This window comes from Aedes albopictus, chromosome 2 (assembly GCF_035046485.1).
Source record: "Aedes albopictus strain Foshan chromosome 2, AalbF5, whole genome shotgun sequence".
Classification (NCBI taxonomy): Eukaryota; Metazoa; Arthropoda; class Insecta; order Diptera; family Culicidae; genus Aedes; species Aedes albopictus.
The window spans coordinates 130,660,895-130,685,860 of NC_085137.1; the positions used below are offsets into that span (position 1 = coordinate 130,660,895).

At 42.5% G+C, this 24,966-nt stretch overlaps 1 protein-coding gene across 7 annotated transcripts in view; it reads left to right on the forward strand.

The window, feature by feature from the left end:
• Window positions 1-24,966, forward strand: part of LOC115255345 (SPRY domain-containing SOCS box protein 3) — a 52,617-nt gene that overhangs the window by 11,814 nt on the left and 15,837 nt on the right. For 3 of the 7 annotated variants that reach the window (XM_062850426.1, XM_062850424.1, XM_062850428.1), the window contains exon 2: window positions 6,169-6,975. The gene's annotated coding sequence lies outside the window, so the exon portion shown is untranslated. The remainder of the gene's footprint in view (window positions 1-6,168; window positions 6,976-24,966) is intronic. The other 4 variants (XM_029853371.2, XM_062850429.1, XM_062850427.1 and 1 more) reach the window with 3 other exon arrangements.

Consider the following 24,966-nt stretch of genomic DNA (forward strand, 5'->3'; position numbering starts at 1 on the left):
TAGCGAAATAAACACATTAAAACGTAACTTTATTTTTGCAATTTCTCATCGTAATAGGCTGTTTTACCTCACGCAAATTTGACAGGAAAAGGCCTACTTTCCCACACCAAATAAACAGTGCTGTAATGGTTCATTACAGCACTGATTTGCGTTGCGTAATGAACCATTACAGCACTGTTTTCAGTTTTGATCAACTTCTTGATGCTTTCTGGATGCAGTTTTGAAAAATTGTGACAGCTACACAGTATAACCTGCTATGATTAGATTATTTAAAACAAGGCTATGAACATCAGTGTGCAGTTTGATGGAAAAGTTTTGATAAAAACAATCCTCAAGCGGTAATTTATGAAATTGCAAAAAACGTTGTACGCAACTCGGTGCAGAACTCGATTTTTACAGCACTCGTCGTAATTATCCAACTCGGCAAGCCTCGTTGGATAAATGTACGACTCGTGCTGTAAAAATCTTCATTCTGCACCTTGTTGCGTAAACTACTATTACACTTAAAATTACATTACAAGACGACACGTTACTACACTACACGGCGATTACAATTCTTCTAATCTAAATCATATCTGCGATTGTGCATCGATCGAAAGCATCACGAAATGCTACCGGCGAGCACGCAGAAAGGCGAGAGCATGAGAGACAATCCAGTGGTTCTCAACAATGTCCTTTCTTGTATGGAGGCCAAGTGGGATCAAATTTCCCAAATGGAGGAGAACGTGCCTCTGGAGCCGACCTACTGATACCTGAAATGGGATCATCCAATGAACTAGCAGGCAGCTCTTCCTCTTCCCATATCTCCAATATAATACGCTGTAGGAGTTGATACAGCTGCTCACTACCGTACTTAATAAGCTCGGCCGGGAGTTCGTCCATCCCAGAAGCCTTGTTGTTCTTCAGTCCTCTAATGACTATCTTAACCTCGTGGTAGTGTTGCAGTTTCCAGATTTTAAGAGCGTGTGACTCACCTGGTGACGTTACTCTCAGAGGCTAGCCTTACTTCCCTATCCAAGACTGCACTTTAGGTTGGGAAGGGGTTCCTTCCGACGCTCTCCAGACCGGTCTGCTGCTGGCACTCCCGCTCACTCGTTTTGGTAGCTATCGGCTTGCTACCGGACCCCTCACAAAAACTTTTCTCGCCGAGGGGGGGAAGGGCTCACGATTTCCACTCCCCGAGGCTCAATGTTTCACAGGTGATATTCTCACTGAGCTATTAAAACTTCTTAGCTCATATTGACCACTAATCACCAGAGATGGAAACACTCTCATCGTGAATCAACTCGCGAGTGTAAAAGCAACAAACGCTTTACTCACGGTGCCGAGAGTAAGCCGTGTGTGAGTTTATTCGCACCCACTTGCTTCACGAGTATGAAGCAAAACAAAAACAAAAACACTCATGAATTTTTATTCGCGAACAAGTGGAGATGGGGGAATTGCATTTTAGTGCGATTTTAATAGCAAAACAAGTAATTATCCATCAGATAGTTGTGTTTTGTGCTTTATTGTTCCTGAAAAGTTAATCTGTCGGCCGTGTAAATTCGTTTTTTCACAAAATTGAAGAATGTTCAGAGCTGCTTCGCGAATCAATCACGAGTGCGACCAGCTTCGTTAGCTCGCGAGTGAAGGAAGTGCGAATATATTCTGGCTTCTGTTGTTCACGAGTAGGATAGCTTTGCGTTTGTGTCTACTCAGCTGCATTCCTCACTGTTTTCCATCACTGCTAATCACCGGCCCAGATCTACCAACTTCCAAAACACACCACTTTGGCCAGTCTATAGCCGATCTGCAGCCCCGGGGGTTCACAACCGCACTTTTTCGGTACTTTATCAAATGGCCTTACCGTACAATCTCGCACTTTAATCGCGGGGTAAGGTTCCGGAGGACCGCTTTCCAAATATTCGGCCACTGGCCCAGCAGGGTTCACTCCCGACCGCACTTCAATTCTGTAACGACCACGAGGCGGTCATATGGTGTTGGGAATTCACTCGCGGTGGGCCCACTCGATAGATCTGTCCTCATCGACGGTAGGAACACAAGAGAGCGCTCTGTTCGACGGTTTTTCTGTTAGACCCTTCTTCACGGTCGCTCGTGTCTACATTGGGCGGAAATTCCTAACCGAAGGCTTGGTCATTGCGTTTTCCCCCTTATAATTGCCGTAGGGGGGAAGCCAACTCGCGTTTATCACTGACTGTCGGAATGGAGCCCGGCGTTTCGCGGCATGACAAAAAGCGGATTTTTATTAACAATTTAAAAGTTTAACTCCTAAACACTCACAAAACAATTTTAATGTTGGTAATCTATGGAACATTTATTTAAATGTAACACCGTTTAACAATACATTGAAGTGCTCTCTCCACCTGGCAGACATTGACCATTGTTTCATCTGTCAGCAATTTTCCATCACGGTCATTACATATGACGGGAGAAGGCGCTGTTTTTCTCTGCACGCCATAGGCAGCTTCGTAAAACCTGCGTATGTCATTCTGTTCCACACTCTCTTGCGCCTGAGCAATCACATTTTCTTAATAGTCTTTTTCCTTTTTGCGGTGGATTCGTTTTTCGGCTACTGTTGCTTCCCTGCTCTTTCAGGTCCTCGACACTAACATTCAGCTTCTGACCATTTTCTTCTCGTCCTTCGAACTCAGGTTCTAAGTAGGTCGTCTTTGAGCAGTGCCTGTCACCTTCAATGCTGCCGTACTCATTTCTTCGTAGATAGACTATCAGAGAGTATTGCGATTATCGCTACAGTGATTTAAATTTCGACTGGAATAGAATTGTTTATTTTCGCTGGCTTTCTCAGTCTAGGGACATTCAAAACGACTTGTTTTGTACTGCCCGCAGTGCCGGATTTAGGCCTCGGGGGGGCCGGGGCAAATCCTATAAAGTGGGCCCCCAGAACCAAAGTTTCGAATAAATGAACCATACAATTACGTCTTTTATTCTTAATCCTATGTATTACTATATTTTTAATGTTTACTGTTTTAGGCATAATATTGAAAACTTCTGATTTCTGAACTTCTCTAAAGCTCTGACAAATAGAAAATTATTCGAACATTCAATTTGATATTTGGCTCAAATGTCAAAATGCTAGCGTAAATGACATCTTGTTCAGATAGTACATATATTTTAAAATTTCATTAGAATTGAAAACATTTATGCAAGTTTAAAAACTTAGCGTTCAGATAAAAATCTACTAAAACATGGAGCAACTTTATTTGAGATTGCACGAGATCGACGAGTATTTCAAGATGCAGATTATACAAAGATTAGTCTCTTGGGAGCAACTGTAGCAATAAATCTTAATATCTTCAGAAAAATCCATCATACAGATATGGAAAGCTACTGTTTCGAGGACACTCGGTTTTTAAAACTATTTAGCCTTAACTCCCAAACATCTCCAGAATTCATTATCTTCTCTTTCTCATGATAGCAACGAACTGATGCAAATGAGTATTAGGCATTTGTTTTTAGAATATAATCATTGTGAAATAATAGATAAATTTGTGAAACTATTGAAATTTATATTGATATACAATTACTCTTAAAGATACTCTCAAAAGCTTAAACTTTCATGTACTCTGCTTAGAGACACTTTTTGTAGCAACTTGAAGTCACGGAAAAGTGTTTCCATTTGATAAGAACTTTCAAGGGTTTTTAGAGAAAATCGCGTTTTTTTTAAACACTGCACCAAAAATTATGAAACTTTTGATTTTGAATTATTCTTAAGAGAAAATCCAGATAAATGGCCAGAAATAATTTAGATACCTTTAGGAACCCAATTATAAGTTCTTTTTTTTGTGTGACGTCTCCACTGGGACACTGCTTCTCACCATAGTGTTTCATGAGCACTTCCACAGTAACTGTGGAACTGTTATTAACAAAGAGTTTCCTTTGTCAATGACCATTTCGTATGTGTATATCGTGAGGAAGGCACGATGACACTCTTTTCCTGAGGAAGTCAAGGATTTTTCTTTACGAAAGGTTCCTGGACTTATCGGGAATTGATCGCGTCACCCTTAGTATGGTCATGCTGAATATCCACGCCTTAACAGCTGTGGCTATAGGGGCCCTGTTTAAAATATGAACGCCCATTGACGTGAATTTTATATGGTTTCATTGAAAAATATAAATTGTATTTCGGATTCTTGGGGGCCCCCTTTATCGGGGGGCCCGGGGCACTTGCCCCCTTTGCCCCCCCCCCCTTAAATCCGGGCCTGACTGCCCGACGTTTCGGCCTTGTTTATTTTGCCTTTTTCAAGAGTAAAACTGTTTGTCGTTTTTTGTTACATTGACTCATGCCGCATTTTCCCGTATTTCTTCAAACTTTCACATGCATCTCCACCCAGAGTGGTGCGCAATCGATAAGAGCAGGACCCATCTTATGCTAAGTTACCGATACTATGGAAGTTTTTATACAAATACCCGGGAAAAAAAAAATAAAGTTATGTCAATCATATTACGGTTCTAAACAAGCATATTTGTGCATTGACTTTTATATAACCCTATTTTGAGATTGTATCACGCATAATACAATAGGTCGAACGATAATGGATGCTTCAACTAACCAGAATTGAAGCATTGATTAGAGCAAGAAATATGGTTCATTCAACCATATTATGTTTACCACGTATAAAAATATACAATTCAAGGTATCGTTCGATGGGTTTACGATTCGATGATTAAAGTTTCTAAATTGAATTTTTTCAATACTTTACGAGTATTATTACACTTATGATAACGATACCATTAATGATATATGAATGATTGTTTATTTTTCCTTTTCGCAAGTTTGACGATTAATATTAGCTTTTGAGAGTTCTCACAATTTTAAACAATACAATGACCATAGTAAGCGATATTGTGTGTAATAGTGACAGGATTCGGTACTTCTGAGCAGACAAAATAAACTGCACAGCAGTGATGGCTCCAATTTGCTCTACCAGCGAACGCGTTGTCACTAAAAACTGCTGCCCTTGACGGTTGCTGTTTCCATGCCAGCAGCTAGTTTCGGCTAATTACTGCAAAGTTACCGGATCATATGCAAAGCCGGAATCTCCAAAGGTTCCCTTTTAAGAGCATTTTTCCACTGGAGCTTCTGTCTTCAAAGCAGAGACTATAAGTCTTCCCCTCGGTTCTCCTCGTTAACTGCTTAGTGACCTTCACAACACCATCGAATTTCAGTCAACGGTGGGCACAGGTTCCACATGGCGTAGTTGATAAACACCTCGATAAACACCGTGAACTTACGGAAACAACTTTGGCCACGGCAATAGGTTCGACTCCCGTTCCAGCGAATAAAACACAAGACGAAAGTAAACAACGATACTTAAAATCCCATTCGGTCTATCATTCAAACTCCCAAAATGATAAGTACTATCATATGTCGTATCATCGATAAATAATCCACTTTATGATAACATGAATAATAAGAAAATGATACACTGTAAAACTGTTGTATGATACCTTTTAACGTATTTATTATATCTGCTTTGTAACAACATGTGATATAATCCCCTTTTCTTGAATTTTTATATCTCACTCTGATATAAGCTTGTTAAAATAGTATTAAAACCTTTTATAATTTTGATATGGATAGGCCTGTTATTGTCATATTTTTTGTCATATCAGCATCTAACCGGCTAATTTTATATCAGCTCCGCCGGTTATAATTTTATTTTTTCTATCTGATCGGATTGATCCACCTACGTTTCAGAAATGCCATTAGAATTTACTTTTCTCTCAAGTTTCTCAAATAATTGTGTCAGAAATTTGACCCGAAATGACCCTAAGCGTTCTCTCAAACTCACAAATTCTGGGCAGGAGCTTTGACACTTGCTGTAAACTTCTAGCAAATGTTCTTTTCAGGGATCCGTTCTGATGTTCACGAACCACGTGAACCAATGCCATGTCAGGTCGAAAACAACGAAAGATTACTATACCTGAATACATTATATGGGACATGCTTGCAACAACTCAACAATTAAATAGATTAAATAACGTTAACATACAAAAACATAGCGCCATTCTTAGCAAAATAATCTGGAATTAAATTGACCCTGTGATTTTTATTTCAAAATTATACCTGCGAGTTACCTGATGGTTTTTTCTTCGATAATAATTGTCTGAACTGCATAACGAGAATAACATTGTTCTGAAATCAAGATTAGTTCCGGCCGAAAATTTCCAGTCGCGTTCCAGTTACTCCTACCCAGTGTGACCAGCGAGCAACAAAGGATACTCGTATGACTTTGATACTGATTTTGCTGTTTTTGAAAAACATTTGCATATTTTTTAACAAATTGGTTTTGCGTTGCTACAACTCCTTCCTGATCCATCCGAACAACAACCACCTGGAGAACGGTGGCAAACACGGAGGGAATCGATACCGATCCCGAACGGTTGGCAACCACAAGCTCTATTACAACGATAAGGATCTGCTAGTTCGACCGCGACGGTCTCGCCGTCTTCGCAACGAACAACTGCAACAACAGCAACAGCAGCAGCAACAACTGCTAGTCGATAGGGATAGCTACGGGAAGTACTACTGAGTCGTGCGCCTCCCATGGAACGGCGCCGCTTGAAAACGTGACTCACCTAGTTAGACACCGTAGCAAATAGTAATTCAATTACCCATAGAATCAACCGAAGTCGATATCAGAGATTGAAATCTTATCAACGGTTTGGCCGGAACCAGTACCACCACCACCCTTCAAAATCTTCGATTACCCAGCGCATTTTAGTGGAATTAAATCCTTTGTCGGAAGTTCGCTGACCCTCTACCGCTAGGCTAGCTCGCTCAGGACAAATCCATCATATCATCACTCAACCATCACCATCATCCGAATAGGAGAGGAGAAGGAAAAAAGGAAACCACTTGTCGCAACGTCGTCATCGTCGGAAACTACATACGCGCGCTGTGCTGGGGTGGCGATTGCAATGCACAGTGGTTCGGAAAGGTGATTTTAGAAGGTAATTTTATTCAAGATGAAATATTAATGTGGTGCTTTTTTATTCACGAAACAAGCATCTTTTGATAAGGAATAATAAGGAAGCGTCCATATTTCAAGCTCATTTGAAGTTAAGAGGAGTTGAGTCGGGTGAAGTACATAATGCATACGGTCTTCCAGATGACACCAAAATTAAGTCTGCAGCTGCAATAATCTGGACACACAAACACGTCAGTACCTAAACAACCATAAACACATAATATAGGTACCTACATTTTTCCGTTCAACATCACCCATTTACTCCCAGTGATCTATTTATAGATAAGTAACTTTTGCTGTAATCGTGGAGATATTTGGCATGCTGGAAGACTCTGGTGTCTTCAGCAAAGTTGTTGAGGAGGGCAAGGACTCTCCGATAGTACGTTATTTAGTACGTATTCGCTCCAGTAGGTGGCGCTAGTGATCATGAAACATTCTGCTTATTGATAGGAGTTACATCAAGAGCCATTGCCAATACCGTCGCGCTCGTATCTCGAGAGTCAGACCCTATGGACGAATTTCGTCTTCTGCAAAGTTGATCAGGACATATAGAGCTATCCGTTAGTGAGCTTGTTGGTTCTAGGTTGACCCGCTAGGTGGCGCTAGTAAGTCCAAAAAATTGTAAACTTGTAGGCCAAGGCTAAGCCCTCGCAGGTGGAAGACATCACACTTCGACGAAGGGGTATTTAGGGAGGCGCTCCGCCGTGAGCGAAACTTAATCGGTTTAGACGGCGACGAGCTGGTAGCGGTGCTCTCACGTGCGTGTGATGCGACCATGCCTAGGCGAGTCCACCCTAGAAATGGGAGGCCACCGGCTTCCCCCCTACGGCAATTATAAGGGGGAAATGGGGGTCCACCAGTAGGTGGACCGACGCGATTGCGGACCTGCGCCGCGCCTGCCTACGGGCTAGGCGGCGGATGCAGCGAGCACGATCAGAGGAAGAGCGAAACGAACGGCGGGTGGTGTTCGCCGCTGCAAAAGCAAGCAAAAAGGCCTGCCTTGAGGGTCTCTGTCAGAGTGCCAATACGAACCCGTGGGGTGACGCCTACAGGATCGTTATGGCCAAGACGAGAGGTGTGATGGCTCCTACAGAGCAATCTCCAGAGATATTGGAGGGGGTCATTAGAGGACTTTTTCCGCGTCATGATCCTAGTCCTTGGCCTCCTTTCGTAGGACAGCCGGGGACTGGGGCTGGCGATGAGGAGAGGGTCACCGATGTGGAACTTGCGGGGATAGCTAAGTCCCTTAGCGTAGGTAAGGCCCCAGGTCCGGACGGAGTTCCGAACCTGGCCTTAAAAGTAGCTATTGCAGAGGCTCCCGAGATGTTCAGGTCTGCTATGCAGAAATGCCTGGACGAGGAAATTTTCCCAGAAGCTTGGAAGAGGCAGAGCCTGGTACTATTGCCAAAGGCGGGGAAACCACTCGGAGACCCGTCGGCATATAGACCAATATGCTTGATTGACACGGCGGGGAAGGTGCTCGAAAAGATCATCCTCAATAGAATGTTGAGGTGCACCGAGGGCGAAAATGGTCTTTCGAGCAACCAGTACGGCTTCCGGAAGGGGAGGTCCACCGTAGACGCTATCTTGTCGGTTACAAAAACCGCCGAGGAAGCACTCGAGCCTAAGAGGAGGGGAATTCGCTTTTGCGCGGTAGTGACTCTGGATGTAAGGAATGCGTTTAATAGCGCCAGCTGGTCTGCTATTGCCGATGCGCACTTGCGCCTGGGGATACCGGAGTACCTGTACAAGATTCTCGAAAGTTACTTTCAGAATCGTGTACTAGTCTACGACACGGAGGTGGGTCAGAAGTGCTTTCACATAACCTCAGGAGTCCCGCAAGGTTCCATCCTGGGTCCGGTGTTATGGAATGTCATGTACGACGAGGTGTTGAGGTTAGAGTACCCAGTAGCCTGGTACACGATTTATATGGGAAAATATAAAAAATGGAAAAACTCCAACTCCTGTATACTTTTTGAGTTTCATTTTGGTCCCATATCAACTGTGCAAAATTTCAGATCGATCGAAGAAACTATATTTTAGCGCCCGCCATTCTTAGTTTTTCATACGATTTACTATGGGGAATATTTACTTCTTCAAAGAAAAATCGCTTGACGTCACCCATTGATTCCTAAAAATATGTCGATGTATGATTTATGTAGATAACGTCACGAGGAATCAGACCTCCGAAGACCGCAAAGCGATGCGACATTCGTGGAAAAAGTTATTAAGCCTTTCCCGATCGATAAAATGATGAGATTTTATTATTTATTGTTATTCCTTACATGTTAAACAGCTTTGGCATGCTATCGGTTTTCAATCAATAACTTTTTCCACATGCCTTAGATCACTTTGCGGTCTTCAAAGGGTTTGTTCCTCGTAAAATTTCCAACAGAAATCATTCATCGATATATTTTTAGGGGTTAAGGGGCAACCTGTGGTGATTTTTCTTTGAAAAAGTGATTTTCCCCATAGTAAATCGTATGAAATCTTAAAACGGCTGGCGCTAAAATATAGTTTTTCCGATCGAGCTGAAATTTTGCCCAGTTGATATGGGGCCAAAACGGAACTCAAAAAGTGTACAGGAATAAAATGTATTTGTATTTGCATTCTTCAATTCCATCTGACACTATTCTGTCTTAATGAAATACTTACTCTATCGTTCACTTAAAACATACACATAACCTAACCTATTACATTTCTAAAATAATTAGAGAAAGCGTTTAAAATAGTTGGTGTTGACAGATTAAAATCGAACAAGTGAGCAGCACTGTTGAATCGACTCATCATAAACCTTAAAGGATCATGTTGGCCATATAGGCTGTTACGCGCACTGAGATGGAAAAAGTTACGCCTTCGGAGCGGTCGTTCGGGAGCATACAAATCCAAGTCAGCCAATAATGATGTGGAGTCAGTATCGTTCTTCAGGAGTTTGGCGATGAACATAGCTTGCGAAACATTGCGTCGAGTTTCCAGTGTGTCGATTCCTAACAACTGGCAGCGATCCCGGTAGGGTGGTAGGTTTGCAGGATCGTTCCAAGGAAGCCTGCTCAAGGCACGACGAACAAACTTCTTTTGCACGCTTTCAATACGGTTAATCCATGACGAGTGATACGGGCTCCACACAGCAGTCGCAAATTCGAGTATTGAGCGAACTAGGGCACAGTACAGTGATCTTAAGCAGAGCGGGTCCTTGAAATCAGCAGTCACTTTCAGAATAAAGTCCAATTGTTTGTTCGCCCTCGAAATGATTTCGTTATAGTGGAAGCTGAGAGTTAACTGGGCATCAAGAATAACTCCCAGGTCACGTACTTGATGCACTCGCTCAAGTACTTGTCCAGACAGCGAGTATGGAAAGCAGATCGGTGATTTCTTCCGGCTGTATGATATAGTTTGACATTTATTGATGCTCAGCAGGAGACAGTTTCGCGAGCACCAACTTTCGAATAAATTCAATAGGCCTTGTAGATATCGACAATCATCCAAGCAGCTTATGACAACATATATTTTGGCATCATCTGCATAGAAGAGACGTGTTCCACGGGGTATAACAGTTGTTGCATCATTTATGAACAGCAAGAAGAGCAACGGACCAAGGTTACTTCCTTGAGGTACTCCAGACATATTCCGGAATGATTCGGAGAGTGAAGATCCTATCTTAACACGGAGTGATCTTCCGACCAGGTAAGACTTGAACCAATCCACAAGATTGGAAGATACGCCTAATTTCAGCAGTTTTTGCAAAAGTATGCGATGATCCACCTTATCAAAAGCAGCCTTTAGGTCGATGTACACCGCATCAACTTGCTTTCCATCGTCCATAGTTCGCACGCAGTGAGAAGTGAATTGTGCCAAATTAGTAACAACTGATCGTCCAGGAAAAAAGCCATGCTGATCCGGAGAAATATATTGTTGGCAGCTGTTGAAGAGTGCGTCGTTCACGATGATTTCGAATACTTTCGAGGTTGCACATAAGCTGGTAATTCCACGATAGTTGCCAATATTCCGTTTGTCACCTTTCTTGTAAATCGGGAAGAGATACGATACTTTCCAGCTCGAAGGAAAAATTCCGCTATTCAAGGACAGGTTAAACGATTTGGCTAGAGGTTTCAACAAAGCTGAGCAGCACTTTTTCATCAAAACCGGTGGTATTTCATCAGGCCCGCCCTCGTACGATGATTTGAGTTTCTTTATAGCGCTGGCCACATCTTGCTCGGTTATATGCAGTGCTGAAAAATTCATTTCGTCGTATCTAAATTCAATCACCTACAGCTTATTTTAGAAGCTGAACCTGAGAATATGATATATTAAAAACTTGTGCGGCTAGATCAGTTCTGCAAGAAAGTCACGGAAAAAACGATATATTTTGAATATTTAAGGTAAATGTCACGGACTACCTCCGAAAAATGCAAATGATATTCACGGTGAATATCATTTGGCATTTTTCAAAGGTAGGTCGTGACATTTACCTTAAATATTCAAATAATAGCTGTTTTTCCGTGACTTTCTTGCAGAACTGATCTAGCCGCACAAGTTTTTAATATACTATATTATCAGGTTCAGCTTCTAAAATGAGCTGTAGGTGATTGAATTTAGATATGACGAAATGAAATTTTCAGCGCTGGTTATATGCAGACAACGAAAACTCAGAACATCTTGTGGTGTGTCTAACATAGCCAATGGCTATTAGCCATGTCAACCTGCTCTAGGGATGCCGTGTAGTCATTGAAAGCATATTGGAACTGCTTGGAGAAAAGTTCACTCTTAGCGGATGCACTGTCAGCGGATAGTTCCCCCAAAAACATAGACGACGGAAGGCCGTCCTCATTCATTTTCGACTTGACAAATGACCAAAACTGTTTAGGATTTGTGCGTAGACTTCGCTCTACTCGAAGCTTATGACGTCCGTAGAGATAGCTGTTATAGTTACGGTACTGCCGGCTAGCTCGATTGAACAAGGATTTTGAGTGTGGTGTGCGATACTTGCAATAAAACCGTAGCGCTGAGGAGCGACGTCTTTTAAGTAGGCGAAGTCGATTGTTGGACCATGGAGGTTTGCTCGGTGGCCGCTTGATCGGGACGTTCTCAAACATTATACGATGAATTGCGTTTGTGAACAAATCGACAGCAACGTCAACATCACAGGTAGAATCCAAAAAAATCCAGTCAATGGTCGATAATGCCGCGCCTATACCATCAAAATTTGCACGTCTGAAATCGTAGCCCGTGAAGTCGTCGGTAGATTCATGCTGCATTGGTATCGCGCTAGGAATGGTGATCTCAATTGCCGGGTGGAAACCGTCTAATCGGGTGAGAGGTTCTGCGGCTTCGTATACTGAACAGTTGTTAAGAGCAGCGTCGTTGACCAAAGCTAGGTCAAGAATGCCCCCAACACTATTTGTAATAGTGTTAAGTTGCGAAAGGCCATGAAAGCTGAAACCGTCCAGAAGAGTGCTGGTGGCTGTACTAACATGGGAATGGTTGATATCGATGGACGCGTATCCATCTTCGTTTTTCCTCCAGCAGACATCAGATAAATTGTAATCACCAAGTTGCAGAACAGCGTCGTTTGGGTGGAGATTGCTTAGGATATTCCCAATGGAATCAACGTGACAATGAATATCGGAGATGCAATTTTTCCGGTCAGGAGGTAGATACATCACACCGATGCTCAGCGAGTGATCAGCTAATTCAATTTTAACCCAGAGTTGTTCAAGTGAGTTGCTGACAGGAGTAGGGTCTTGGCAGCAACTATACCGAGAGGAAACAGCTATAAGGACACCACCACCGCGAGATTTATTGCTATTGTGGGCGTTCCTGTCAGTCCGAAAAACCGAGTAGCAATTACTGAATAACTGCGGGGAGGGTATGCAGTCATCCAGCCACGTTTCGGTGAGAACTACTACGTCATAGTCCATCTCGCGCACTGCTAGGGCAAAATCGTCGATTTTGGTTCTCAAGCCACGCACGTTTTGATAATAGATGCGTAATTCGTTGAAGCTGGAATTTTTAACAACATCAGGAGGAGAACCATTCGGTGAGCTTGAGTACTTGCCTGAATGCACAGGCTGGAAGACCCCATCACCGGACCCAAACACAGGACCAGGAGGGCTGTTGTGCGCAGGCAGGAAGGGCTCGACTGTGGTGGGAGGTTCAGGGGCTTCCAATGTGCTAGATGTGGTGCCTCCTGGGTGATGTATAGCAGTGCCAAAAGCGTGCGATGCAGAACAAGTTGACGATGGAGTTGCTGCGCTGCGAAGTGTGACGTTTTCAGAGGAAGTAACGTTCTTGAGTGAATTGAACTTGCCTGGAAGTGCGGGCTGGAAGACTCCGTTGCCAAATCCGAACACAGGACCAGGACGACTGAAGAGCGCTGGCAGCGGGGACTCGACTGTGACGGGAGGCTCAGGAGCTTCCAAAATGCCAAGTGTAGTGCGTCCTGGGAGTGCCGAAGTCAGCTGCTCTGACATATTGGAGCTGCAATGCGGAAGAGCATCAGGGCGGGTTATGTTGACATCGAAAGGGTACTTGCCTGGAAAGGCAATTTGGAAGACCCCATCTCCAGTTCTGAACACAGGGCCGGGACGACTTGTTGAAACATCTGAAGACTCTGGATTCGGCGCGACTGTGTCAGGTGGATAAGGGGCTTCCAAAAAGCCATGTACGGTGCGTCCCGGGAGTAGAGAAGCTTGATGACTAGATGATGAGGTGGTCCATGTTACAGCTGGCTTGGAAGACGTACAGCTGTCCCGTTTTTTTGGTTCGGTTCAAATAAGCGAACCGTAATTCCCTGGGGCCAGTACCAGGAATCCCCAACAATATTGGAGACAGACTTGCACACAGTCACTTTAAACGAAACGAACGACAAATCTTGAAGATTTTTTCCACGGGGGACGAGCTTGGTAACTTTTACTAAAGATGAGTGGACATTAGAGATGTCAACGACATGACGCATAACGTCATCTTCGCTCTGGTCGGGATCAAACGGTGTTACATAGAAGGAGTCCATATCGGATGAGGTCTGGGTATTGTTGGCAACTTTCAACACAGGTTGGTGATGATCAGCATGTTGGTCTGTTTGAACTCCGGCACTCTCAACTGAGCTCGCTGCCTGAACTGTAGAAGGTTTGCTAGCCAGGATTACTGGTCGATAAGATTGATTACCGGAGACAGCAGGAGTAGAAGCATTCAACCGAGTAGGACTCTTTTCAGAATTACTCTTGCTGCGTGAGGCTTGATTTGGAACAATCTGCACGCGCTTATTGGCACCAACGACGAACTTCTCGGGAATGCGTGTAATCGAGCCATTTACTTCGTCCAGGATCTCAAAAAATGATGTATCGTCACAAGAATGTGAGCGATTAATGGGGGCATCACTAGAATCGTCGAGCGTGAGTTGATCAATTTTCTGTGAGAAAGTCGTTTGTTGCGTAGAGTGGCTTGAAGAAGGTTTCGGTTGTTGCGAACCATAAAGCGTTTTGTTGATTTTTCGAATGTTTTCTCCGTAGTTGCCTAGTCTGGTGTCGATTGAATGTATGTATGAATTGTATGTTTGTGTCCCACGCTAGTACCCAGTGGGAGTGGAGATTGTCGGATTTGCCGACGACATTACGTTCGAAGTCTACGGTGAAACGATTGAGGAGGTGAAGTTGACTACCGACCACTCGATCAAGGTTGTGGAGGCGTGGATGCGATCCAGGAAACTGGAGCTGGCTCACCACAAGACAGGCGACGGTTGTTAACAACCGGAAGTCGGAGCAGCAGATGGAGATCAGTGTAGGAGAGTGCACTATCCTGTTAAAGCGCTCCGTCAAACACTTGGGCGTGATGATCGACGATAAGCTTACCTTCGATAGCCACGTCGATTATGCCTGTAAAAGAGCCTCCCCAGCTATTGCGGCTCTGTCCCGGATGATGTCCAATAGCTCTGCGGTGTACGCCAGTAAGCGCAAGCTTCTGGCTAGTGTTGCTACGTCTATACTTAGGTATGGCGGCCCGGCGTGGGGCACCGCGCTAAGTACTGAATGCTACCGACGGAAACTGGAAAGTACATACTTACAGGCTTATGTGCCTGAGGGTTGCGAGCGCGTACCGTACCGTGTCACGCGACGCTCTCTGCGTCATTACTGGTATGGTGCCTATCAGCATTCTTATCAGTGAGGACATGGAGTGCTTCGAAATGCGCGGCACAAGAGGCATACGCAGGACTGCCAGGATGGCCTATATGGTCAAATGGCAGCGCGCGTGGGACAGTTCCACCAAAGGAAGGTGGACCCATAGGTTGATACCGAGGGTAGATAGTTGGATTAATAGGCGCCATGGGGAAGTTACATTCCACCTGACACAGGTCCTTACAGGTCATGGTTGCTTCCGACAGTATCTACACCGTTTCGGGCATGCGGATTCTCCCGAATGCCCAGTGTGCAATGGTTTAGAGGAAACGGCGGTGTGGGGTATGAACAAAGCTGAGTAGCATTTCCCATGCGTGTATTTCCCCTAGCAAGCATCAGTGACAGCCAGCACCACGACGGGGTCGTCGTCAGTGTGATGCTGCCTCATTGACGAGTGGACTGTTGGCGGAGCAAGTCGCCATCACCGTGAGGTTCCGTATTATGCCAAGTGATTCTACTGCAGTTTGCTAAGATGGCTGGGAACGGATTGTTCCAGTGAGTTGCCCGGTATTCACATTGGCGATCCTGCCAGGAGTGCATCATAATCAATAACAAGTTAATCATAAAATAGGTAGAATCACTTGGCATAAAAACAGTGAGAGAAAACAAATCGTTTTGGTGTGTGAAGTGTGTGGTGGTGCTGCAAACACAGTGAAGTGGGTGTTGCAATTCTGCGGTTCCTGACGAAAGCTAGAGCGCGGAAAGTTTTTGTCATTCCAACCGCGTTCTGTTTTAGCCTTGGTTCTAGCACAAACACATGAACAAAGGCGCGGTGACGTGGTTGATTTTTGTTGTCGACTGGTAGCACGCTGTGGATAGGTGGTTGGTCGGTCGATGATTGCATGCATGTTTCTTCATGTTCTTGCTCGGCATGGATGGTCGCGCTTTCGTTGATTCCTCGGATCGTACATGCTCGTGTTGTCGCTCGGTTGAACGGTAAATGCAAACAGGTTGATGTGCATGATGGTAGAGGTGTTTGACTATTGTGAATGTTGCCGTAAAATACTCGCGGCGTTGGTTGGTTGGGTTGGTTTTTGCTCGGGTTTTTGGTTGGGCAAATTAATGGCGTGTCGAACCGCCGAAAATTTTTCTGCATAAGGAAAATGCAGGGACGTGTAATGAAAACCGTCCAAGGAAACGGCATTTTTGGATAATCGCCGAAAATTATTCTGCATAAAGAAAATGCAGGGACGTGTAGTGAAAACCGTCCAAGATAAAGGCGTTGTTGGATAACCGCCGAACATTTTTCTGCATAAGGAAAATACAGGGACGTGAAATGAAATCCGTCCAAGGAAATGGCGTTATTGAAAAACTGCCGAAAATTGTTTGCATCAGGAAAATGCAGCGATGTGTAAAGAAACCCGTCTAAGGAAATGGCGTTGCATGATAACTGCCGAAAGCTGTGCGTGAGGAAAATGCAGGGACGTGTAATGAAAACCGGCCATAAAAATTGCATATCGTAAAACAATTTAAAATTCGAAGTACGCAATGAAAACATATCTACTGAAAATATGTTGTAGAACCTCTTTCGAACTCGTTTTGTAGAATCTTTTTTCGTATAATGAAGGACATTTGTGTGTTATATATGGTCCATCTGTACCATCACATTGAAGCATTGAAAATGGAGTTGTATGATATACGGAATCTTTAGTCTGATAAATCTCAAATTCGTTAATCTCTTGTTTTCTTCTTTTTTGACAAATAATTCTTACAAAATATGTTCGTTTTCGTTGAATGCGTCGAATTTTCGCAATCGTGAATAACGATTGATTTGAGTGAGAGAAAAACAGGGCCGGCTACATAACGAGACGGGCGCTTGAAGGAGAGAAGACGCATCACCCAACTGCGTGTGTTGTAGTTATTTTTATTGGAGCTCGGCAAAACCCCATAGATGATCGGTTAGCATTGCAAGTTATCAATCAAATGATACCTATAGGTTCGATATTAACAAAAGTGCGTTTACTAAACAAAAAAGTAAATGTGGCCATTCGTCTTAATTCTTGTATCTTGAAGTGTATCTTGTTGCATTGGTGCCATAAGGATGAAGAGAACGAAATTGAGGGTTTGAGCGTAAAAATAACAAGCCTGCTAGTAAGAAAACTTTTTTTTTCGGAGAAGAGGGAGAATGTGGGGTATGAACAAAGCTGAGTAACATTTCCCATGCGTGTATTTCCCCTAGCAAGCATCAGTGACAGCCAGCACCACGACGGGGTCGTCGTCAGTGTGATGCTGCCTCATTGACGAGTGGACTGTTGGCGGAGCAAGTCGTCATCACCGTGAGGTTCCGTATTATGCCAAGTGATTCTACTGCAGTTTGCTAAGATGGCTGGGAACGGATTGTTCCAGTGAGTTGCCCGGTATTCACAGGCGGAACACGCTTTGTTCGTGTGCCCGCGTTTTCGCACAATGCGTGACCGCATGCTTGCCACATAAGGGGAGGACACAACTCCGGATAACTTGGTCCAGAGGATGTGTAGGGAGGAGTTTGGGTGGAACGCCGTTTCAACGGCTATCACCCATATCGTCTGGGAGCTACAGAGGAGGTGGCGCGCGGACTCGGAGAATGGCTAGTCCAGATGCAGTACAAGAGGTGGTCCAGGGGTTTGGAGTCGGCTTCGTAGGTCATACCGGTGCCCTGCGGTCGAGATCGACCCTTACAGCGATTAAGTGGCCGCGGAGAGGAAGTCCCGGTAGCGGTGCTGTCGCGGCGTCGGTCTACTGGGTTGGATCCGAGCCCGCGGTTGGAAAGGGGTACCCGGCAAGGGTCGGGGCAGGTGGAGACCCTGCTGTCAGCAACCTTCTGGTGCAGCTGATAGGGCCTGAAGGGTAGTGACACCCTTGCCTTCAGCAGGGCAGATCGGGTTGCACGTGGGCATCACCCAAGTAACCACAAGCATTATATCATAACATTAATTCAATCGTATTATAGTTTAGCTAATGCGAGATAACTTTTATTCTACACCTGTCAAGTAATGAAGCGTTTTCTCTACATTATGAAAGCATTGAAGCATTATGGGATTTTGACAGTTCGGTATAGTTCTATAGGGACGTTGTTTAATGCTTCATTGCATTACCATGTTAAAAGCTTTATGGCAATCAATAATGCAAGGATTTATTACTTCATATATGCCTTTACTAATGCTTTCATCGTTGTAAACAGTCAGTTCGAAAAAAAATCTGTAAAACATTTTTAGAAACACAACCATTCAGCAGAAAAAAAAAACAAACCCAAATTTTCATAGATTGCTGCGTGGAACTTGGATTATCATGCTCAGATGTTGCTGTTTGAAAATTTATATTGTATATGGATTTTTAGGTTTCTGGTTGTGGCATGAAGACAATCAGATGCTGGGAGAACGAAAATTATGTGGGGTTGAGATATTGGTTTCCTTATTCAACATAGTGACTCGATTTCATAAAAGAAATGGTAGAAGTGAGCACGTATGAAAACAATAAGAACAGAATCAACACAGACTAATTTATATCTTTATATTATCTTCGTTTGTGGAATCAATCGGTTCTGTAATCGCTTGTTTCGAATGGATTTGGGAGAGTAAGATAACTGATGGCATTCAGACCCTAGCACAACTTTTTAGAGCTGCTGAAAACACAACTCAATAAAGCAGGAGCTGAGTATACGTTACTTTATGTTGCACATTTTTCCAGGTGCAAAATACATGGTAGTCGTAGCACATCGTTAGCGCGTCCGAGTTTCATCGCGGTCCAGTTTCAGCAGTCTAGGTTCAATTCCCGAAGTAGAACAGAAAACATCAGAGTAAGAGTATCGGAACAGGTATGAGAAGATAAAAATAGACACAAAAATGAAAAAATACTTTTTTTCTTTTGTTGACATGATGCCTTAAGTATGCATTCCATACTATTTTATTGCATTAGCTATATGGTACAAGCATTTTATGTGCTTTAGCAATCGCCACAGTAAAGCTTGCCTTAAATCAACAATAGTAGCGCCACTTTCGACTTTAAACCTACTTTAATGATACCTATATGACAAAACAACTTTACATCGCATGTCATATAATACACTATAAAGCGAAAATAATGCTCTATATCCAGCGTCATGGTTACTTGGGCAGTTCTTGATGTCTGCAAAGCAGTTGGGCGCGGGCGGGGTTGACCCTACCCGCCTTCCGAGGACAAAGGGAGTGGCGTGGACCACTCTGGAAACTGGCTTAGCGCCAGCATGTTACCGTGATGGACTCTGCAGAGCGAGTCATCGATGTTCGTTGCTGCTAGGCTACGCAGCTAACCTTGAGGGTGCGATGTGCACTAGCCCCTCTCTGAAGCAATACCTTCTTGGTGGTTCCGGAGAGACGTATAGTTTGGCGACCATAGGAATGGTTTAGTTTTAGTGGATACGAGGAGAGAGTAGTCCTGGCTTTTACTTTTGTGTACACACTAAGATCAGCTCGGTATTTTCCCCATCTTTTTTACTGAGTTCTCAACAGCAGATTTAACTCGGTACGCTCGGTTATTTATTTTGCGGATATTCTGTAAATGAGTTACCGAGCTCAGCTCACAAACTGTCAAAAGTTACTGAAGCACGGTAAGTATCATTACTGGTGAACGGTAAATACGATTACCGAGTGTACCGAAATAAATCTGCTGTTGAAAACTCAGTAAAAAGATGGAAAAAATACTGAACTCAGTGAAAAAATTACTGAGCTGGAACATCTGAATCTTAGTGTGTAGAAGACGGCCTCAGCCCCACACTACCCTAACCTTCCTGTTAGGGTGTCTGTTGAGCAGATTATTCCCCTATGGTTTAGAAGGAAAAAAAAGGCCGAGGTGGCCTCTGCTGTACATAGTAGCCGTCTCCATTCCACTCGGTCCATGGCTGTTTGTCTCCAGTTCCGCACTCTGCGTAGGGTCCGCAGGTCGTCCTCCACTTGGTCGACCCATCTAGCTCGCTAGGTAGCGCTAGTGAATCCCAAAAAATCATAGCTGCTGTATCTCGAGAATCAGATACTTAACATAGAAGAATTTAGTTTTCGGCATAGTTGATCAGGACATCAAGAGCTAGCCGTTAGTGAACTAGTTGGTTCTAGGTTTATCCGCTAGGTGGCGCTAGTGCGTCCTAAAAAATCCAAACTTCTGTATCTCGAGAATCAGATTACATTAAAGAATTTCGTCTTCGGCAAAGTTGTCCAGGACACCAAGAGCTATCCAATAGTGAACTAGTTGGTTGTAGATTTATCCGCTTGGTAGCGCTAGTGAGTCCTAAAATTTCTTAGGTGCTGTATCTCGAGAATCATACATAAAATAGTTTCGTCTTGCGTAAAGTTGATCAGGACATCAGAAGCTACCCGATAGTGAACTAGTTAGTTCTAGACTTATCGACTAGGTGGCGTTAGTGAATCTCAAAAATTCTTCGCTGATGTATCTCGAGAATCATACTACATAGAAGAATTTCGTCTTCGGTTAAGTTGATCAGGACGATCAGACGCTCGACACGAAGCCAGAATTTACGTGTTTCTTGGGAACGGCACAGCAGTTCCATTTCCTCACACTCCGCTTCTTCCAGGTGGCGTTTTTTCTCCCAAAAGAGGCGGATCTGCTGTTTCCGTTTTTCCGCACGTTCTGCCGGGTTGCTTGATGAAAGAATTTCTGAAGGAATCCGAGCAGGAATTACCGCCTGCGATGCGCTCTTCTCCTCCAAAATCGCTCTGCACTCCCCATCAAACCATTCGTTCGGTCGAATTCTTTCCAGGTGTTTGATAGTGCTCTCGGCTGCGTTGTTGATGGTTGCTTTTACTGAATTCTAGCAATCTACTAGCCGTAGGCTTTTTGCGTTTATCAGTTGCTAGGCGCTGGAGCTTCCAATCGCAGGTCTGAATCCCTCCTCCTGGCCTACCTTAGCGTTTAGATCTTCTATAATAATCTCGATGAAGGTTAGGTTAGGTATCTTTATTAGAGAGATTTAACCTAACCTTGCAGAAGAAGCATACACTCTGGAAGCACTGATGATGAAAAGGGCGCATTTTGCGCGCAGTTCGAACGCGAGTACGGCCACTGCCACGACATTAAGTTCTTTTTGAACGTCCCAACTGGAACAAGGCCTGATTCTAATCTTAGCTTTCAATGATCATTTCCCCAATTATTAACTGAGAGCTTCCTCTGCCAGTGACCATTTGGTATGTGTATATCTTGTGGCACGAAGATACTCTATTCCCATGGCAGTCAATGAAATGAATGGCAGAAATGAATTCAATATTGTGCCTAGAATTTTTCTGGGGCAACCCCGCCATGATTTGTTTTTTTTTTAATCTTGGAAGAATTTCTTTTATGAAGCAGAATTTTTCTTAAGATTTTGCAGAGAACCTTTTATGAATGTATTCCTTCCCAGGTACTTCTTTAAAATTTTCTCCACGAGTACCTCCAGAGGCACCGCCAGAAATCTTTTTTTTTTCTCTAAATTTTGCCGGATTTTTTTAGACTTTTGCATGAGTTCCTAAAATGATTTCAGCAAGGATTCCTGTGCACATGTATTTCTTTGAAAATTTCCCAAGTATACCTGCAGACATTTTTTCAGGAATTCTTCCAGGAATTTTCGTAAAGTCTTCCGCAAGAGGTTTTTTTTTAGAAATTTCTCAAAACATTCATGTTGAAAACTAGGGTAATTTGCCAATTGTTGCACGGCTAAAAACTCGCCTATTGTTGCACACTCCATGCTTTTCTTATGGGGTGTGCAATAATTGGCGATTTTTTAGCCGTGCAACAATTGGCGATTTACCCTAGTACACGATTTTTTTTTTCAAAAGTAGTGCATGTATTGCTTTACATGTTTTTTAATACTTCTGAAGGAATTCCTATTGGCATTATACTTGAATTTATTCCAGGAGCTATTCTTTGGGGTTTTTCCAGATTTTTTTTCTAGGAATTCCTTCAGGGGTTTATCCAGAAAATTCTCCATAGATTTCTGCAAAAGATGCAACTCCTGGAGATTTTTTCCGGAGATTCTTTCAGAAATTCCTGTAAGGTTTACTTTTAGAAAAACAGAACTTATTTGAATTTTTCACGAGAATTGAAATCCTCTGCAAAATTCTTAAGTGATTCTCCTGAAGTACCTCCACGCATATCTCAATAAGTCTCCTTTCAGAGATTGCTAGGAATTTATCCACACCTTTCTTCAGGAATTCTCTCAGCAATTCTCCCAGTGATGATTTAAAGAAATTTAAAGAAATTCTTACATAATTGCCTGCAAATGGTTCTGCAATTAGTCTATTATTTTCTTTCAAAGATTAAATTTTCACAATTTTCTGAAAAATCTATTGAATTTATCTACGATTTTTTTTACGCGTCTGCAGAAGTTCAGAAATTGCATAAGAAATTCTTCTAAGAATTCCTTCAAAGGCATTTCCAGAAGTTTTTCCAAAATCCTCCAGAGAACCCTGCGGTCTCCCTTTATTAAGAGATTTCTTCAAGAACGCCGCCACCAGTACCTTGTTTTAGTTTTTGTTTGGATTTTCTGCAGACATTTTCAAGAGGCTTTCTCCAGGAATCTCTCCAAAAATTTCTCAAGCAATTTTCCCTTGGAATACTTTCAGAATTCCTCTAGACTCCTTCATAAATCTCTCCAGGAATCTCTCTAGAAACTTTTCGAGCAATTTTTCCTAGGAATAACTTCCAAAGTCTCTCCAGCAGTTTTTTTTTCTAGGATTTAAGGAGGCACCTGAAGCAAGTATTGTCAGGTATTCTGCCTAGCATTTATCCTGGAGATTCTATAAAGATAACATCTGAAATTGCTCCAGGAGTTTTTGTGCTGGAATCCATTTTTAATTTAGTTTTTTGAGGGACATCTCTAGACTATCCTCCAGGGAATTCTTAAAGTATTCTTTCAGGATTTTTTTTTAATAAGGCCGTTACAAATATTTATTTCACTTTTTGTCCCACCACTCTTTGGCTGGCCGAGGGGGGGATAAAAATAATAAAGCATTTAATCTGAAAAATATTTAAAACTCATCGGATTTGTTAAAGAATTTTCTCCAAACCCCGACATTTTGATAAATATTTTTTCATCTGCCCTCTCAAAATGCAAAATCCAGCCAAATTTTTTTGAAGGGTGGGGGGGGGGGGGCTGACAAAAAGTCTAAATATCATTTGTATCAGCCTAATTCATCCAGTAATTATTTTGTGGATTTTATGGAAGAACTTCTGAAAAAAAAACTTTGGAAGAATATCTGAAGCAATTCTTGTACGAGTCTTTGAACGATTCCCAGGAGATATTTCTGGCGGAGCCGCAGGAACAATTCCTAAAAAAAATCTTGGTAGAAATGTGAGGGAGAAACCATTGGAAGAATTTCCGAAGAATCCTCTGCAAGATTCTTAAAGACATTTTTAGGGAAACTTAAAAAATCCATGGAAGAACTTTTGAAGAAATTCGTTGCTGAATTTATTAAGAAATCCCTATATAATTCTGTAGGAGTCTCTGGAGATATTTTCAAAGAAATCCATAAAGAATTTCAGAAGGAATCCGAGCAGGAATTTCAGAAGAAAGCTCGAAGCGATGGCACAAATTTCCCAAATGGAGGAGAACGTGCCTCTGGAGCCGACCTACTGAAGAAAGCTCCAGTAGAATCTCTGTAGAAAGTACTCCTGAATGATTCTCTAGAGGAATATCTGATGATATCCCAAATTATTTAATAAATCCAAGAAGGACTTTCTGAAGCAATTCCAGGAGAAACTTCTCCTCTGATAGAATTTATAGAAAAGTATACTGATGACTTACCTGGAAAAATTATTTGGTAAAATCTTTAGAGGATTTCAATACTTTAATCCTGGTGCCACCTGTGGGCGTATTCCTGAATTCCTGTCGGGAAATTCTTGGAGTTAGAGAGGAATTTCTGAGGAAACTGATGGAAGCTTTTCTAGAGAAATTCTTAGAAAAACGTCTGGAGAATTCTCTGAAGGAATTTCTGAAGAAAGAAAACTTCCTAAAGGAATCCATAGAATACTTTCTGATAGCAATTTCTGAAGGATTATCTAAAGAAACCCAAAGAATAAAGTGAAAGGTTTTAAATAGGAGTTCTTAAATTAATTTCTGGAGTAATCTCTAGAAACCTTCGGTGAAAAAAATCTAAAGGAAACTATGAGTTTTTGGCAAAATTTCTGAAAGAATTCTTCGAGAAATCTGGAAAAGCACTCCTGGAAGAATTGCTTTAAAATTCTCTAGAAGATTTTCCGAAAAAAACATTGGAGAAATTTCTGAAGAAATACTTGGACGTTTTTCTACAGGAATCCAGGAGGAATTTCCGATGACATTCATAGAGGATTTGCTGAATGAATCCTTCGATAAATTTCTGAATGAATCTCTCAAACAATTTCTGAAGAAATCGCTCTTAAAAAATCGTGGCGGTATTTCTAAAGCATATCATGGAAGATATTCTATAATAATCTTTTGAGAAATTTCGGAGGAATGAGTTGCATTTTGAACATTATACAACTATTTTTCATTATGTAACTCGTTTCTGTTGCATAATGAACCAGTTCAGAAAAATTGGCCATTACGACACCAAAATGAGTTATGTAATTGTTATTTATGGGACGAGTTGCAAAAAGTAGATTTTTTCTCTGCACGAGTCGTACATTTATCCAACGAGGCTTGTCGAGTTGGATAAATACGAAATGCTGAAAAAATCGAGTTTGCAACGAGTTCCATACAATATTTTATGCAATGATTTTTTCATAATGCATCTCATTTGAATTGCTATGCAACTATTTTCCATGATGCAACTCATTTCAGTTGCATTATGAACCGGTACGGAAAAGTTTGCCATTATGATACT